This window comes from Corvus brachyrhynchos, unplaced genomic scaffold (genome assembly GCF_000691975.1).
Source record: "Corvus brachyrhynchos isolate BGI_N302 unplaced genomic scaffold, ASM69197v1 scaffold43, whole genome shotgun sequence".
Lineage (NCBI taxonomy): Eukaryota > Metazoa > Chordata > Aves > Passeriformes > Corvidae > Corvus > Corvus brachyrhynchos.
In genome coordinates, this window is record NW_008237353.1 from 3,531,459 (window position 1) to 3,546,498 (window position 15,040).

At 42.9% G+C, this 15,040-nt stretch overlaps 2 long non-coding RNA genes across 5 annotated transcripts in view; one reads left to right on the forward strand and one right to left on the reverse strand.

The window, feature by feature from the left end:
• Positions 1 to 11,388, forward strand: part of LOC108445831 — a 111,788-nt gene extending 100,400 nt beyond the window's left edge. Inside the window, exon 3 of the long non-coding RNA XR_001860816.1 lies at positions 11,318 to 11,388. This is a non-coding gene — a long non-coding RNA (uncharacterized LOC108445831). The remainder of the gene's footprint in view (positions 1 to 11,317) is intronic.
• LOC108445830 overlaps positions 8,148 to 15,040 on the reverse strand; it is a 22,304-nt gene continuing 15,411 nt past the window's right edge. For 2 of the 4 annotated variants that reach the window (XR_001860813.1, XR_001860815.1), the window contains 3 exons: positions 11,707 to 11,781; positions 11,344 to 11,420; positions 8,148 to 10,551 (listed from right to left, as the gene is read on the reverse strand). This is a non-coding gene — a long non-coding RNA (uncharacterized LOC108445830). Of the gene's footprint in view, positions 10,552 to 10,758; positions 11,782 to 15,040 lie in introns of those variants that run through there. The other 2 variants (XR_001860812.1, XR_001860814.1) reach the window with 1 other exon arrangement.

Sequence of the window (15,040 nt, forward strand, 5' to 3'; positions counted from 1 at the left end):
TTTGATGCCATGCTCTTGTGCAGGGCAAAATCTGCTTTCAGATTCTTTCTGCATATTTCTGATCTCTGATGAAGATCTCTGTCGTGTCTTTCATATTCACAGCCTGATCCAAGGGGCACCGAGTCCCTCTCCGCACAGATACATCCCTGCTATAAACAGGCGCTTGCACGGAAATCAAGAGGCAATCCAAAGCATATGTGAAAGCGAACTCGGCCCACTTTTAGTGCATAATTTAAGTCTGCTAAACAGGAATATATATTCCACTTTTGTGTTATTGTTTTTTCCTTGGTTGACAGTGAGAGCCTTTGGATTCTGCAGTATGGAGTGAGGGCAAATTGTCACTCTTCCTTGATGACTTTTTCCTTCTTCACCATTGTCATGAATTCACAATCCAAATGACTCACATTAGGTGAGTAAATATTGCCCTAGTTTGAATTATTTTATTTTTGTTGCAATCACCTTTGAATGTTACTATAGTAATATCTCTGGTTTTTCCTGTCAAGTAACTGTCACAGACAATTTCATAAACCTTTTATGCAGCTACAGTGCAAAGAAAATGATGCATATATTTTACTATTATGCTTGCCTGTAAATAATAAGGGTATTTTCAATGCATATAATTGCATTACAAGGAAAGAATACAAAGATGCCAGAATAAAACAGGTTAAAAATGAGAAAATATTGAAATCAAGGTTAATATTATCTCCCTTGCTCAACCTTTGCCCAAAACTCTACCTCATCCCATTCATGCCTTTTTCTCTGGGCATGAACAGTTCTAGAAATTGGAACTGAAAAAGAAAATTCCCTTGCTTTGTGCTCCATTGACACTAGCACACTATCCTTCAGCCAGTATAAGGAAGGACTAGGTTGTATTGCTGTCTGGAACATACCAAGTCACTGATAGCAAGACCGTATAATTTGGTGTCTAGGCATGAGAGGATGAAGTGTCCCCATTGGAAGGGTCTGAAGGTGGAATTCTTCAGATACTTCAACTGCTAAGCTTCAAAAAGTCTTCTCCAGACACAGACATATGGTGATTTTCATTTTATATATGTGTGTATATATATATATATACACAACTTGATACATTTGAGAAAAATGTCCACTAAAATGGCAAACAAGCATATGCACAGTAACATCCTGAAAGCAGATACTCAGTTTCAAGCAGCACAATGTTAGGGCATCTTAATGAAGGCTGTATGCTTTTCCCAAACAAATAATTTTCCTTGATTTCAATCTCAACTTCATAAAAACCACAAAAAACTGAAATATTTTGATTGAATTTCTCCCAAATCCTTAGCTTTGGCTGGACAACAGGGAAAGAAAAATATTCAGTTTAATGATTTAACAATTAAATATTTAAACAACCTGGCAAAGTTCTGAGAACACAAGAGCAGAGTATTGCAATGGGAAGATATTCAGGGCAGAAACTGGGACTTGTGCATTCTCTAAAGCACAGAGGGAAACTGGGACCTGTGTGTCCACTAATGTTTACATACATCTGTCTCCTGTGACCCACAACATTCCATACTGAAGAGTTTGCCTGGCACTCCTATGTGTGTGGCTTGGTTCATCATCTTACATTGCTTATCCAAGAGTGGCTTTTTCTGAAATGTAAGAGCTGGCTCAAAGCACCTGAGATGGGGTTGATTTGCAAGCTCTTCTCCACAGATTGACATGTGCGCAGTGAGCAGACATAGACCCAAAGAGACAATTCAACATTCCTGCAGTGTCTGGCAGGAATTCCTCTTTCTTCTCGTCTCTGCCTGCCTTGAGCTTCCTGCTGCCAGTTCTCCTCATCATAAGAATGGAAGCGTCAATACTCAAGATGTCAGAGGGTGCAGGAGAAGCTGCTGGCTGCTGCTGTATGAGCAAAACCAGCCAAGTGTCCAAGTTTGTGTTTATGCAACAGGATCTGACCAAAAAAAAAAAAAAAAAAAGTGAACACAGGTTTTCTCTGAGCCTGGGATGAACTAGAGAACCATCCACACTCCTGGAAGAGTGGAGCCTCAGCAGCGCCTCAGTAAGGCATAATGAAGTCCAGTCCTGCCCTGGGAAAATGACCTCTTTTTCCAGTGAGTAGGATTTGTCCACTGAAACAATTCCTGAGCAAATTATTATCTCTCTAAAGAGGTTGAAAACACAGACCAACTAGGAGAAGACACAGTATTCCCCATGTTGAGTGAGGTTACCATGGCAGAGTCCCACTGCTAGAGTCACAATTTTCTGCTGCTGTACCATATGCTTCCCAGAGAGGCCTGTTATTTAAGTTTCCTTATATATCTCCCAGAAAAGGGTGCTGTTAGGTAACAAAAATCTGTCAGTTTCTTTATGGCTAGATCAGTGGTAGACCGAAGACAAGGATTATTGCATGGATGGATGTTTCTTTCAGGGTCATGAACAGCCCACACAGATTAATTTTTTATTTTAGACTTCTTGTGGTTACCATTTTATCAGTCACTGTAAGCAGGCAGCAGGCTCTCACTTCAGCTGTGAAGAATGAAGCATTTTAGATGATGAAATGGCATTAGGAACTTGATGTAGCTGTGGGAAAGGATCTTTAAAAAAGTATGTGCCTGTACCTTATACAAATAAACAAATGTCCATAATTGTCTTGGGGCAAAGGGTGAAGGAAGGGCTGGTATGGAAACACTGCTGCAGGACAACTGCCAGGGGAGTTCACAAGTACTAACTGGAGTCTGTAAAGTAGAGGAAGGATAAAACATTGATGGTATGTGATGGGATATTGCAGAAGAGGAAAAGAAATGAGAGGAGGCAGTAGTGAAGAAGAAAAGCTGGAAGAAAAGAGAACCACTGGAGAAGGGAGAAGAGAACAGCAGGCAGAAGAAGCATGGAGTTTAGAAAAAAATATAGAGACTAACAAGTACAGGAAAGAAATATTTTAGCACTGTAGGAGGATAAAATTGCAGGCAAATTCTGTTTATTTCCTTGGCCAAAAGTGGGCCCTCATGCTTTATAGAACAAGCAAAGCTCTCTCTGGTAGCATCTCCTATGCCAGCTCACTGAACTTTCCCCTTCAGATGCAACAATTATTTATTTGTGTAGGCATGGCTGCACTCCCTGTGGTGCATGAGGAGGGTGATTGGAAGCATTTTGTCAAAGTCACTTTCAATGGGACAGAATTCCAACACCTAGGGCCAAGAGTCCAATCTGAAGCACTTTGTACACTTGAACGGTTTCACCTCAACTTTCTTTTTTAACAAAAATGTGTTTGAAAAGAGGAATCCATTGTTCAGCATTTCACTTAGCAGCTCTGAACTGAGGCCATATTCAGACTATCTACAGGGATGTATTTGCAGAGGTTTCACCACTAGCAAACTATACTTGGTAGGTTCACAACGTAAAATAAAGACTTATTACTTCCCATCTGTTTTGCCATTCAGCATTTGTCCATCATACACTGACACTTCAAGCTGGCTTGCTGTGATTAGCTTAGCGTGGCAGAGAGATTGCTCACATCATCAGTCAGAGCTCGTGCTCACAGTCCTGGGCTGAAGCTGAAAGTCAAATCCATGCTAAACCCTTGAACTGTTGTAACAGCTTGATGGCCTTTGGAAAATTCTTTCCTTTTTTCTTTCTTTTGCTGTTAGAAAGTTTTTGGTGAACAAGATCTAGGAAGACGAATGAGGTGTGGGGGTGAGGAAACAGCTGTAGCAGGGGGAAGAGCAGAAAAAGCAAGTTATTTCATATACAAATGTGCTGTGCATGTGCCATGACTCACCAGGCCATGCATCTGCAGTGGAAATTAGAGAGCAAAGGGAAAAGGCAGAGTAGGTTTTTCATTTGGAGTCATGCTGACTTTTCTTATAAAGTCTTTGTGGTCTTGGCTTCCCACATTGATGGGACTGGTCAAGGCATTTGTAATTAAGTAATGGTTCCACCTGAAGCTGTTTAGGAATGGGAGGGCTGACTGGCTTATGTGAGCAGTGGTCAGTCGGTCAGACCACCAGCTGAAATGTGCTCAGCCTTGTACAGTAGCAGTTCTGATTGGATATTGCTTACTGTGGCAACTGTGAGTTGGGAGATCTTGGCTCAATTTTGCTTGGCCACAGAAAGGAAGGAAGGACAAGCTCTCATTTAAGAATTTCCATGGAAGCTTCTGCAGAGACCATGAAAGCACAGACATGGAGAAAATCCTACAAAGTGGAGGATGTGCCATTCAGAAGAAGGCAAGCCCATCACAAACCTGTCACAGACAGGAGAGAACTTCATGTGCAGGATCATTTGGCACCTTCTGGTGAAGAGGTAGAAAATGCCTGACATTAATTTTGTATTACTGCCTGACTGCCATGGGAGTTCCTTTGAGCTGTAAGAAATCATGAAAACAAACACAGTGATCATATCACTTTAATTTATGCAACCAGCAAGGATGTAGAATTATGAGGCAAATATGTAGAAAAAACCCACCCATCTCCCTCAGGGAAAGTTGCACATAGAGACCTATAGCAAAATGAGGTTTACAGAATGACAACAGCTCACCTTTATAAGAAAAAGATAATATTTATGTGGCTGGTTCCTCCCTCTTCCTCCCCCCCAACACTAAATACTGTTTGTATTTAGTCTGAAGCTCCTTTAATCAGGGGCAAGTCTTGGTTCCATAGATGAATATTCCCATTCAATTGATAGATGCAGAATCAAGCCCTGAAGTTCCCTGGATCCAGGAAATATAAGGATTTTAAATTTAGTAGTTTCCACTGAATTAAGAATTGATGACGTTTTTTCCACTGCAGTAAATGGAAGGTGCTGTTGCCAAAATACCTGCTTACTGTGTGAACATGGAAAACCTGATGGCTTCTTAAGGTGTATTAAGGAGCTATAGACCTTTGAAATGTAAGTTGCAAGAAAATGAATTAACACATAAGGTACATTCCATGTGAAAAACAAGAGAAGCATTATGAGATGCTCAAGAAACTTATTCTCTTGGTCTGTGGTACCTCAATAGGAAATCAAGGCCACTACAGGCACTCTCATAGATCAGATAGGGCTGCCTCTACCCTTATTTTGAGCCACAAGTGCCATCCAAAGGCCATATGATCATCTCTGGCTGCTTGTTTAAGGGAGCAGGGCTGCACATTAAGTTGTCCTGTTAGTGGTTTTCAGCACACAACCAGACCACTGTATACCTAGGTACATTACTCTGTGCCTCAGTTCCCTGTTGCAACAGGGCATCAGAGGCTTCAGTTTATAACATCTCTGAGATCACAGAATCACAGAAAGGCAGAGGTTGGCAAGGACCTCCAGAGATCATCTTGCTCAAAGAGGGCCACAGCTCCGATGCTCAGATGCTCAGATGCTGGACACTATACAGTAAGGTAAATTGGCTCTAGCTAATCACTGTTTTTAAATAGGAAATAATTTCAGGTTTGAGGCTCATTGTTCTTGAAATGCAGATGAACACATGCCATTCCCTCCCCCTCCCGCCTCCTCTCAGACCCAAAACTGGTATCAAAACTGGCAACTGTCTTTGCATTTTTTTTCGTTCTTCATTCATGAACACAGCTAACTGTGAGAGAGAAAAGATGTGAAGACAGTAAACATCACATTTCATCTGATGAACCCTCTCTACCTTCACATTTTAAAGTACTGTGGACCAGTTTCATTGGAAGGGATTGATCCTTGAGCCCAGAAGCCAAAAGGTAACTCACTCCCCACCCACTCTACCCCCATCCACTGAGGAGAGGCACTGCAGATGCCCAGGGTACAGTGTGCCCAGCAAGAGCACCCCAAGCTCTGTCCCATCCCAAATGGTTCTGACCTGCCATGGCAGCCAGCTTTCCTGGGCCATGCTCAGCTCCATCCAACTGGGGAGGAAGCTGGCATTGCAGCAGCTTGGGAAGAAGTGCTCATGCTTCTCATGGTACCATCCAGGACACTCAAAGGCCACAAACCCTGCTTTCCATGGAGGCTCAGTGAGGCAGGGAACCACATCATCTCCTGAAGAAACCTACTCCAGGCTCTGACAGACTCTCTCGACCTGTGAGCTGCCTGGTGGAGGCCAGGCTGGCAGGACCATTCCAGCCCTGTGCCTTGTCCTCCTGCTGGCAGCAGGATTGCCTTGGCCACACTGGGCTTCTGCACAGGGTCACAGAGCATCTCAGATCACCCACGTCCTAAACCATTCAAGGCTGGTTCTCTCCCTCTCACACAGTAACTAGATTGATAGATTGAGATTTAATTAAAAATGATCAGCTACTGCAAGGACAGGCTTTTTCTTTCTTTTTTTTTTCTTTCCCCAGGCACTTGGTTTGCATGTTTACTGTGCTAAAAACAGTTACGAGCAATCTGGATAGCCCTCTGTTAGCTGTGATGAAAACATTCTCCAGTATATCTGACAGTGCCTGCCACTTAAGAGGCCCAAGAAATACTCCAGCTTGATGGGGAATGATCCTAGCTTTCTACAAATGACATACTGAAGACCTGATGCTGCCTTTCACCTGGAATCAGTGCTGTGGCATCACCCCTGATGGGGACTCGGGCTTGTTCATGGTTCTGACAGCCAGGACATGGGTACTGATGTCTGTGGACTGCAGTGGGATACACCCTGTGCTCATCTTCCCTCCACCATCCCACAGAACTGTGGTGGACATGGATGTGGGTGGCAAGGAGCTCGCTGTCAGGGTCTGATGCTCTTGGGGGTGACTGCCACATTCAGCAGGGAAAATAACGTAGCTCTTTACAATCCCTGGCCTGTGGTGAGCTCGGGCACAAAAAACCAAGCTTATACCCAAAATCTTTGCAGAAATATTAGCCTGACAGCAGACTGGGGTAGGACACAGTAGCAGCTCAGAATTCTCAAGCCAGATGTACCCTCTGCCTTGGAAATGACTGACCATTTCATCCCCTCATGAGACATAGTTGAGGACCACTGCCCATTCAGCAACAATGTGGTGCTGTGGCCATGGCCAGCTCTCCTTCATCTCACTTCAGTCTACCTTGTGGCATCTTTTTCCAGGAGCAGTTATACAACCCCTTTCCTTGGCTGTAAAGCTGTTTCCTGCTCCTGCATGCCGCTGTTCATTCCCACACTCATCCTGCAGTTCGCCACCCTCGCTCTTGTGCCAGTCTGGGGCCATCTGTGTGCTGGGGCAGTGTTAAGAAGTCCTCAGTACAGAGTCACACTGAGAGCAGTGGTCAAGTGGGGCCAGTCCTGCAATCAGGGCTGTCAAAAAAAGGAGAAATTTCATCTCTCTTTTTTAGTGATAAGGAATCCATTCATTACCAATTCAGTGCCCCCAAGAGTCCTTCTGGTTTGCTTACAGACCTCTACTGATAATGCAAAAAATTGTCCTTCCTTCCATCCTTCCTTCCCACCTCACACACAAACACAAACATTTGGTTAATCTCATGGTTAGGATTATTATTTTTGTAGGTGCTAGTGAGCTGTAGTGAGTCAGAGCATTCCCAAAGCAAAGCTGCTTTATTACCAATTTTGAAAACGCCTCTGTCCATCATTATCAAATATCCTAAATACCCATGTTCAGCAGCATTCTGCTGGTACTTAGATTATGAGTCACTGGGTAATTTAGCCCTGCGAGTGAGACTGTAAACTGTTCTCCCCCTGCCTTTTCCAAGAGGAGATGCCAGTGGGGGACCTTCATTAATATTCACTGTAACATACATCTGTTTGCCCCCTCAGCCACTGTATGAAAATACACAAGGAGAGGGGGAAGGGCAGAGGGAAAGCTTCAAAATGTTTGTAGCTAAGGCAGGAGTCAGGGATGCACCCTGAGTTGTGTCTGTCAATCTGACAAGGACAGCAAGCATTTGCCATCTCTATGAGCCGTTCTTTGTGGCTGTATAAGCATTGAGGCATTTGAAGTAAGAAAGGCACTGGCTCTGGCTGAGGAATAATAGCAGAGCTCAGGTTGATAATGCTGCTCAACAGCTCAGTGTTAGGGCTGGATCTTGGGTGTGGATGCAAGTGACCCACTTAAAGATTTTTGTTGCTGTTGTTCAAAAAACCTCACCGTTTACCTTCTGTCCCATTGAGACTCAGCTACGACAGAGTCATACTTCATATTCATCTATAGGAACATCTGGCCCATGTCTAACATTTAATTTCCACACCATTAGAGTCAAACAATACATGTACATCAGTAGATAATGTAATGCATTATCACGCAAGGCAGAGAGCAGCAATTTATTAGCCTAATTTAAAATAGCCTTCAGCAAAAAATAGTGCATCTTAATTCATGGATCTGAAAGGAATGACATATTTTCCTGTAAAATGCAAAGGTATGAACAGAGACATGCTTTTCCACAGTGGTGCATATATTATATCTTTTTCTTGTAAATCTTTTAAAAGATGAAATATCAGTCCTTTGTCCATAAAGAAGAAAAAGAAGAAAAAAGAGAAAAAAAACAGTAAAAAGGAAAAGTTCAAAACCAAGGTACATCCATAATAATACAAAAGGAGAGATCTTACCAAGGGGACAAAAGAGAAAAAGCTGCCCCAGAATACAAGCAAAAGTGACCTTTCTTTTACAGTGAAATTGTGATCTGAATGTGAAGATCACTCAGACTTTCCAAGCTCATATTTCAACAAATCTGGGCACCTCAAGTGCACATCAAGCATTTCCCCCTCTTTTTTTATCTATTTCTTTAATCTGTCTTTTCCAATAAGAGACATTCTCTGGATAGAACCAAAAATATCAAAACAAATTAGAAACCTTTGCCAACCTAGCAAAATGAGTCACTTTTCACAAGCCTTTGATTAAAGGCCATAACTTCCTTCTAGGGGGAAATTAACTTCCCAAATGGCAGAGCAACACCAGGCTTACGTGACACCCAAAGTTCACTTCAGTTCTCTGAAGCGGGATAAATTTTCTCACTTTTGGTTAATAAATACATCACAGGCTCTGACAATACTGCTCAGCTCCTATCTCTAATGTACCCAAAGTTTACAGCTGTCTGAAGCTGAGATTTGTATTTGGCAGCTTTTCTGGCTATCTTTTTTTTATTTGACATCAAAATGTCATTGAAAAACTACATAGCCTTGGAGCAAAGTCTAACCCAATAAATCCTGCATTGTTTTTCCCACAGTGGAGCAACTTTGCTCGGAAAACTAGCAAAGTTGGGGGGTTGCTGTGCCCCACCTGGGATATAGCCTGGAGGTGGGAGAGTGCCACTCCCTCAACAGCACTTTAAAAGAAAGCAACTCAATCCTGTGGGCATATGTCAGGTGCTTTGAGAGCTTCTTGGAAGACTTAGGTACAATAACCCATAGTTCTGGATCTGATCAGTTTGAGCCCTGCCAAAACTAAAACCATGCAACAATCAAAGCAAAGCAGAACTTTTAGATGACTGGGAAACGTTTAAGGTAAAAAAAAAATTGCTTATCTCAAATATCTTTGTCAGTGCCACCCTTGTTTGGCAGCACCTGAATGGGGATTACCAAAAATCTCAGCTGTGGACTTTGCCCCAGATAACATATAAACGAAAATCCCAAAGAAAAGAAGCCTTAAGGTTAGTTATTCTTTTGGCATTAAAGACGATGATCTCCTTTTCATCACGATGAAGTGCTCCTTTCAGTGGGCTCGCACAGAATAGCATAGGGATGATTGGTCATGGGGAATTATAAACATAAAAACACAGAGAAGAAAGAGAGAAATGACAGCAATCCCAGGTTCTTGTGGGAGTTCTTCTGGCCAGCCAGGGGCAGGATCTGCCTGCAAACCATCTGCAATGTCAAAACTGTGCCGAGGCCAAGAGGGTGGCAGGGAAAGGGCGAGGGTGTATGAGCACACTTCACATGACAAGGACAATGAAACTGGAGATACAGCCCCATGCAGAGAATCCCGCAGCAGAACTGTAATAAAGCATGCTTATCAGCAGTGGTAAGGGGAATTCTGGAGCTGAAGCTGAAAAATTGGTATGTTTTACCAAACTGAATAAGTGTTCAACCAGAGAGAGAGTTTCCCTGCTTGGAGAAGGACTGGTATTCATGAGCTTAGAAAAATACTCTGCTACTGACTTAAAACATGAATAGAGGCAAGAACTAGGGAGGATCCAAAATCCAGGCAGGTGACCCAGCTCAGCAGTCAAATAGATCACTGATCTTCTGAAAAGTACTATAAAAGCAGAAGGTCTCAGAGATTCAGAAAGAGTCACACCTGACATGTCCACTTGACACATGTCAACAGAAAGAGGAAACCAGTAAATCTTACACCGAACAAAAGTCCTCTCATCCAAATGGCTGGTGTACTGGAAGGCTTCCTCTGGATGGTTCACTGACTGGCTGCAATACAGCACCATGCCTTGCGGTGGGGGTGGGGGTGTGCACTGTGTGAAAGAAGTGAATGATGACACATTAGGAAAAGATTTTGGCTTTTCCATCTCAGCTGGAAAAGAAAGGGAGAGTCTTCTCCCTTTACCATACCTCATGATGTATAAAGTAACTAGGAATAAAGCTGGTGTATCTTACCTGACCTTCTGTTTACCATCCCCTTAATAAAAGGCATCAGAACATATTCTCCTGGCACAGTTATTACCTTGTAAGGATGCGGCTTATGCCGAGGTACCTGCGTCTCTCTAGGAAGGAAATAAGACAAAGAAAAGGTGCTTCCATTAATGCTGCCTCAGGGCACCAGCAAGTTACGGGTTGGTGGGTTTTACAAGACTACTTACTATGCTATTCAATTAAAAAAAAGAGCAGTTACCATAGCAACACCCACATCTAATGGCTCTTATGCTACCTCTGAGATACAAAGCACCTTCTTACAGAGATACATTGACCAATACAGCATGTCATGGGAAGTTTAATGCTTCAAGCAGTGGTTTAAGGAGGAGAATGTGCGTTCCAATAACCAGACATATTTATATCCCCAGGTTGTAATATTAATTTATAACAAATTGTTTTCATTCCTTGATATCTCTTTTCTTCTCATTACCATTTCTTTTCTAATAGCACCTCCATTTCTTTCTTTTCCTCCTCTCCCCGGATGGATGATATTTGATTAAGTACAGAATGAGATTTGCATATGGGAGCTCTGGGATATGTCCCACAGTTAGGTGGGTTGTATCTGGCTGTAGATCTCGTATCTAGGAAATGCTACCACGTTATCATAGCTGAGCACTCATGGTGGCCAGAGGAAAGCCAGGGGCAAGTAAGTGTTTGTGGAATGCAGTCTGGGACTACTGGTGGTAAAAGATGGGTTTGCTGTCCTGCAAAGGGATGGAGGGCATCAATTTTTGTTTCCTTTGCCCAGCAGGATAAAGTGGGAAGGTGAGGTGGTGGTGCATCTTCCCCAGAGGTGTAGAAGGGCTTCAGAAGTCTCTTTCTTGTCCTTTGTTACAGGCATGGTTGAATGGGAGAGAACTTACTTGACCCCTTGAACATGGCAAGAGCCAAGTTAACATCCTCCCAGACATGCTGGAGCTGGAGAGCCACAGTCAGAAACCTGAGGAAGAGAGAAGGCACAGCTGGGCCTCAGGATGTCCTCCTCCCTCCTTGGCCCTCTCTATGGACATTTTATTTCTCTGGAACAAGTCACAGAGGGCACATGCACTGTTTATGAAAGAACAAGATGCTGCAGGATTCTGCATCCCCTGTCCCCAGCCACTGCTTTAAATGTACCCCTACCAAGTGTCACCTTGCTGGGCCACGGTCACTTGGGCAGCCAGGACTGGCTTCCCTGGGGACCTTGGAGGGATGAGGGGCAATGCAAGAATCCCAGAGCTGCTTACCTTTCCCTGGGAAAAGCCCAGCTTGGCCACTCTGGGTCACACAGCTTGTATGCCACTTCAGCTCCCACTGTGTCTCTGAAATGTGGGGTCAAAGCTGACAATTAGTTTCCAGAAACAAAAAAAGAGAAAGTGAATCTTCAATAACCTCTGATTTTGAGTCTTCTAATTATCTAGCCAGCTCAGTAGGAGAGGAACAACATGTTTGTCCTTCCTACACCAAATATTCCCTGTAAGTCTAAACAAAAAAATTCCAGAAAAAAACCCACTAATGATTTCAAGAAAAAGAGATACCAATTAATCACAGTAATTATTATTTAGATATAGATTATCTTCAGAAACACTGCTATTTTGTTACTGCAGCATCACTGAAAAATGTCTTTCATTCAAATTGTAAGATTGAGCATCGGTTCCATGTTATTTTTCTGTGAACATAGGGCTCCATGTATTATTTGTGATGTTCCTAATTTTTAATTACCCCAAATTAAAACAATGGAATGATATATGATGAATGAAACCAAGCATATGTTAAAAACGTCTAAACAGTTTTACCTGGCAAAATGAACAGAAACATAAATTGCTTGTAGTGCATATTTAAAAATTCAATAGCAAGCTAAAATTATCATTTGCATTAATGTATTCTGAAATATGAATTATTAAGTGATTCACATTGGTGCAACAAAAGCCAGTTTGGAAAACCTAGCTTTAGCCTGCAGCATTCCTCAGCAGCCTTATCTTCCCAGTACCCTCTAAATAGTGCTAAATATATAAAGGAGATTCTTCTAATTGGAAAAATGTATAGAGAACACCTGTATGAAAAAAAGAAAGCCCTTTACATTTCCAAGCACCCTTAAAAAAAAAAAACCTTCTCAAACAAAAGAAATTCAAATGTTCAATGCTATTCAAGTCTCCCATCTCTTTTTCTCTCTTTCCTTTTTTTAACCCCCTTTGTACTTTGCACTCCTGTAATTTTTTTCTTTGCCTCAATCCCAGCCATCACATAGTTCTTTCTTTGCTTTTTCTTCATCCTTTTTTTTCTTCATCCTTTTTTTTCTTTTTTTTTTCTTCCCTCCATTCTTTGCATAAACTTTCATTGTTTAGAGGCCAAGTCAATGACCTGCCAGAGGGAAGCGTGGCAGGCACCTCTGCCTGCGATGCTGTGGAGGAGCCAGGGACAGCTGTGGCAGCATCCCGGAGGAGCACTGGGTGGTGGGACAAGGAAGCTTTCCCACCTGTGGGGCAGAAGGGCTGCCTTTCCTCTCTAGACAGCATCAGGGGGGCACGAGGCATTGTGCAGGATAAGAAGTCAGACTGAAATATTATCTGATGCTTTATCAGTGAAATCTTAGTTCACTGACTAATACTTCCTCCTCTCCATTGTATAAAAAGGGGGAAACCTGTCAGTGAGGTTTTCTGGGTCTGGGGCTTGGGCTTCATAATTCAGGATCCCTTTATAGGACATTTTTTCCCCCCTGCCTTTTTATTTTTGGCTGAGGAAATGAGATCCTGATGCATAGCAAGAAGAACAAGTGTTAGTTAAAGAGGGACAGCTCAATGATGGAAAAGCAGTCCCAGGTCACTCTTGGACTCCTGTCCTTCTTCTGTTGTGCTGAAGGTCAAGCAATGAGTTCGTGGAAGAGCCAAAGTTAGCAGCCTGTATTCCCAGCACTCTGCTTTCACTGTACAAGCTTGATTTCCCAGAACACTTCCTTAGCTCCAGCTAACTTCAGTGAGAGGACTGTTGCAAAATATCTTTGTCTAGTCAGGGCTGAGATGCTGCTGCTTCTCAGAACAGTTTATCAGTCATGAATGCCAGATCTGTGATGTGCGTTGTACAGCTCAAGTTTACAGACTTCCTTCTGCACAGAGACAAAAAGCTCAGCATTTTGGAAATTGAATTTCTCTTCATGCCATGTGATTACAGATATATTCTGACTCACTGTTTCCATTTCTCCTATGTATTAGTAAAGAGGAAAAAATGGTCGGAAAAAATTATCTCTGTAGCATTATTTCTATAAAAATTCATTTCGTATGCAAAGTGTCACTCTGCTCTGGGAAAAGTGACACCAAAGGACTTATGTGTAATTATGTCTATGTGTTGTGCATGTACAAACACACACACACACACACACACAGAGCCTGATGAGCTGTGCTAATAAAGAAGCAAAAAGCAGATTTGATATTTACCCAGTACAATAAACATAGGTCAAAAATTAAATTACCACAGGATCATTAGGAGCGCAGTTATGCATGAATAGCTTTACATGGCCTGCAGTCTTGCTACTCCAGCATCTTGTCACCACACAAGCATCCTTAGGAACCCTTGTTCCCAGTAATATTTTAGTCCTGGTCTCCACTCACTCGAAATGGGTATAAACCTTGAAGTGTTTCTTCTGCTTTTGTCAAATTTATTATACTGGCTGGATATTTTTGTTATATCATTAGGTATCAGGTCCTTGAAAAAAAAATCTGCTATGTTCTTGGCCCCTGAGATTTCCTGGAGCAGAGAAGAGGTAAATTACATGCATGCAGGCAGAAGAAATAATCTGTCTTTCATTAGATTTGAATTTTCCTGTTTTCTATGTCTTTGAATTTCCCTGTGTCCTGGTACCAGAGTCCATCATGCTCACTTGGAGAAGAGCAGGGAGGGCACTACCTGCAGAACAAGCTCCTGCTCCTACAAAGCTCCCAGATTTCTGCCTGAGAGTTCCCAGTCCACAGTGCATCTCTCAAGCTTGCCCAGTGAGTCCATGCTCTGTGCCTGCCCTGTGTTGGTCGACCCATGAAGACTGAGCATCACTCAGATTTAGCGGAGATGAAAGTATGTGGAGATATGCGCCACATAAACTTCCAGGTGGCCAGGACATGTTGACAGATGAACTGCAAGAGGAGTGTCTACTCTGGTCCACTTTGCCCACACTTAATTCTGACATCCTGAAGTCTCACACTTTGCTGCTTTTCATGGGATGTGGTCCCTGGTCTGAAGCAAACATGGATAAAGTGACTGGGCTCCACCTACCCCTGAAGATGCATTTCCAGGTAAACCCCTGGCTCCTGAAGGGATGCTTCCAGCCACTGGTGGTCTAGAGCAGCTAGATCCCTCCCAGTTTTCCACATGGGACAGAACCAAGGCCAACAGTTCCCCCAAGGCATCCTGTGCCTCACTGTTACCCAGATCAAACTGTGTCTGGGGAAGGGGGTACCTCTCCAGCCTGCTTCACGTTCCTTTTTGGCATGATTTCTAATCTCTTACTGGCCCAGTGAGCATAGGGAGGAAAGAGTTCCTTTTGGGCATCTCATAGCTGGGTTCCAGGAACTTTCTGCTTGTGTCTATCTG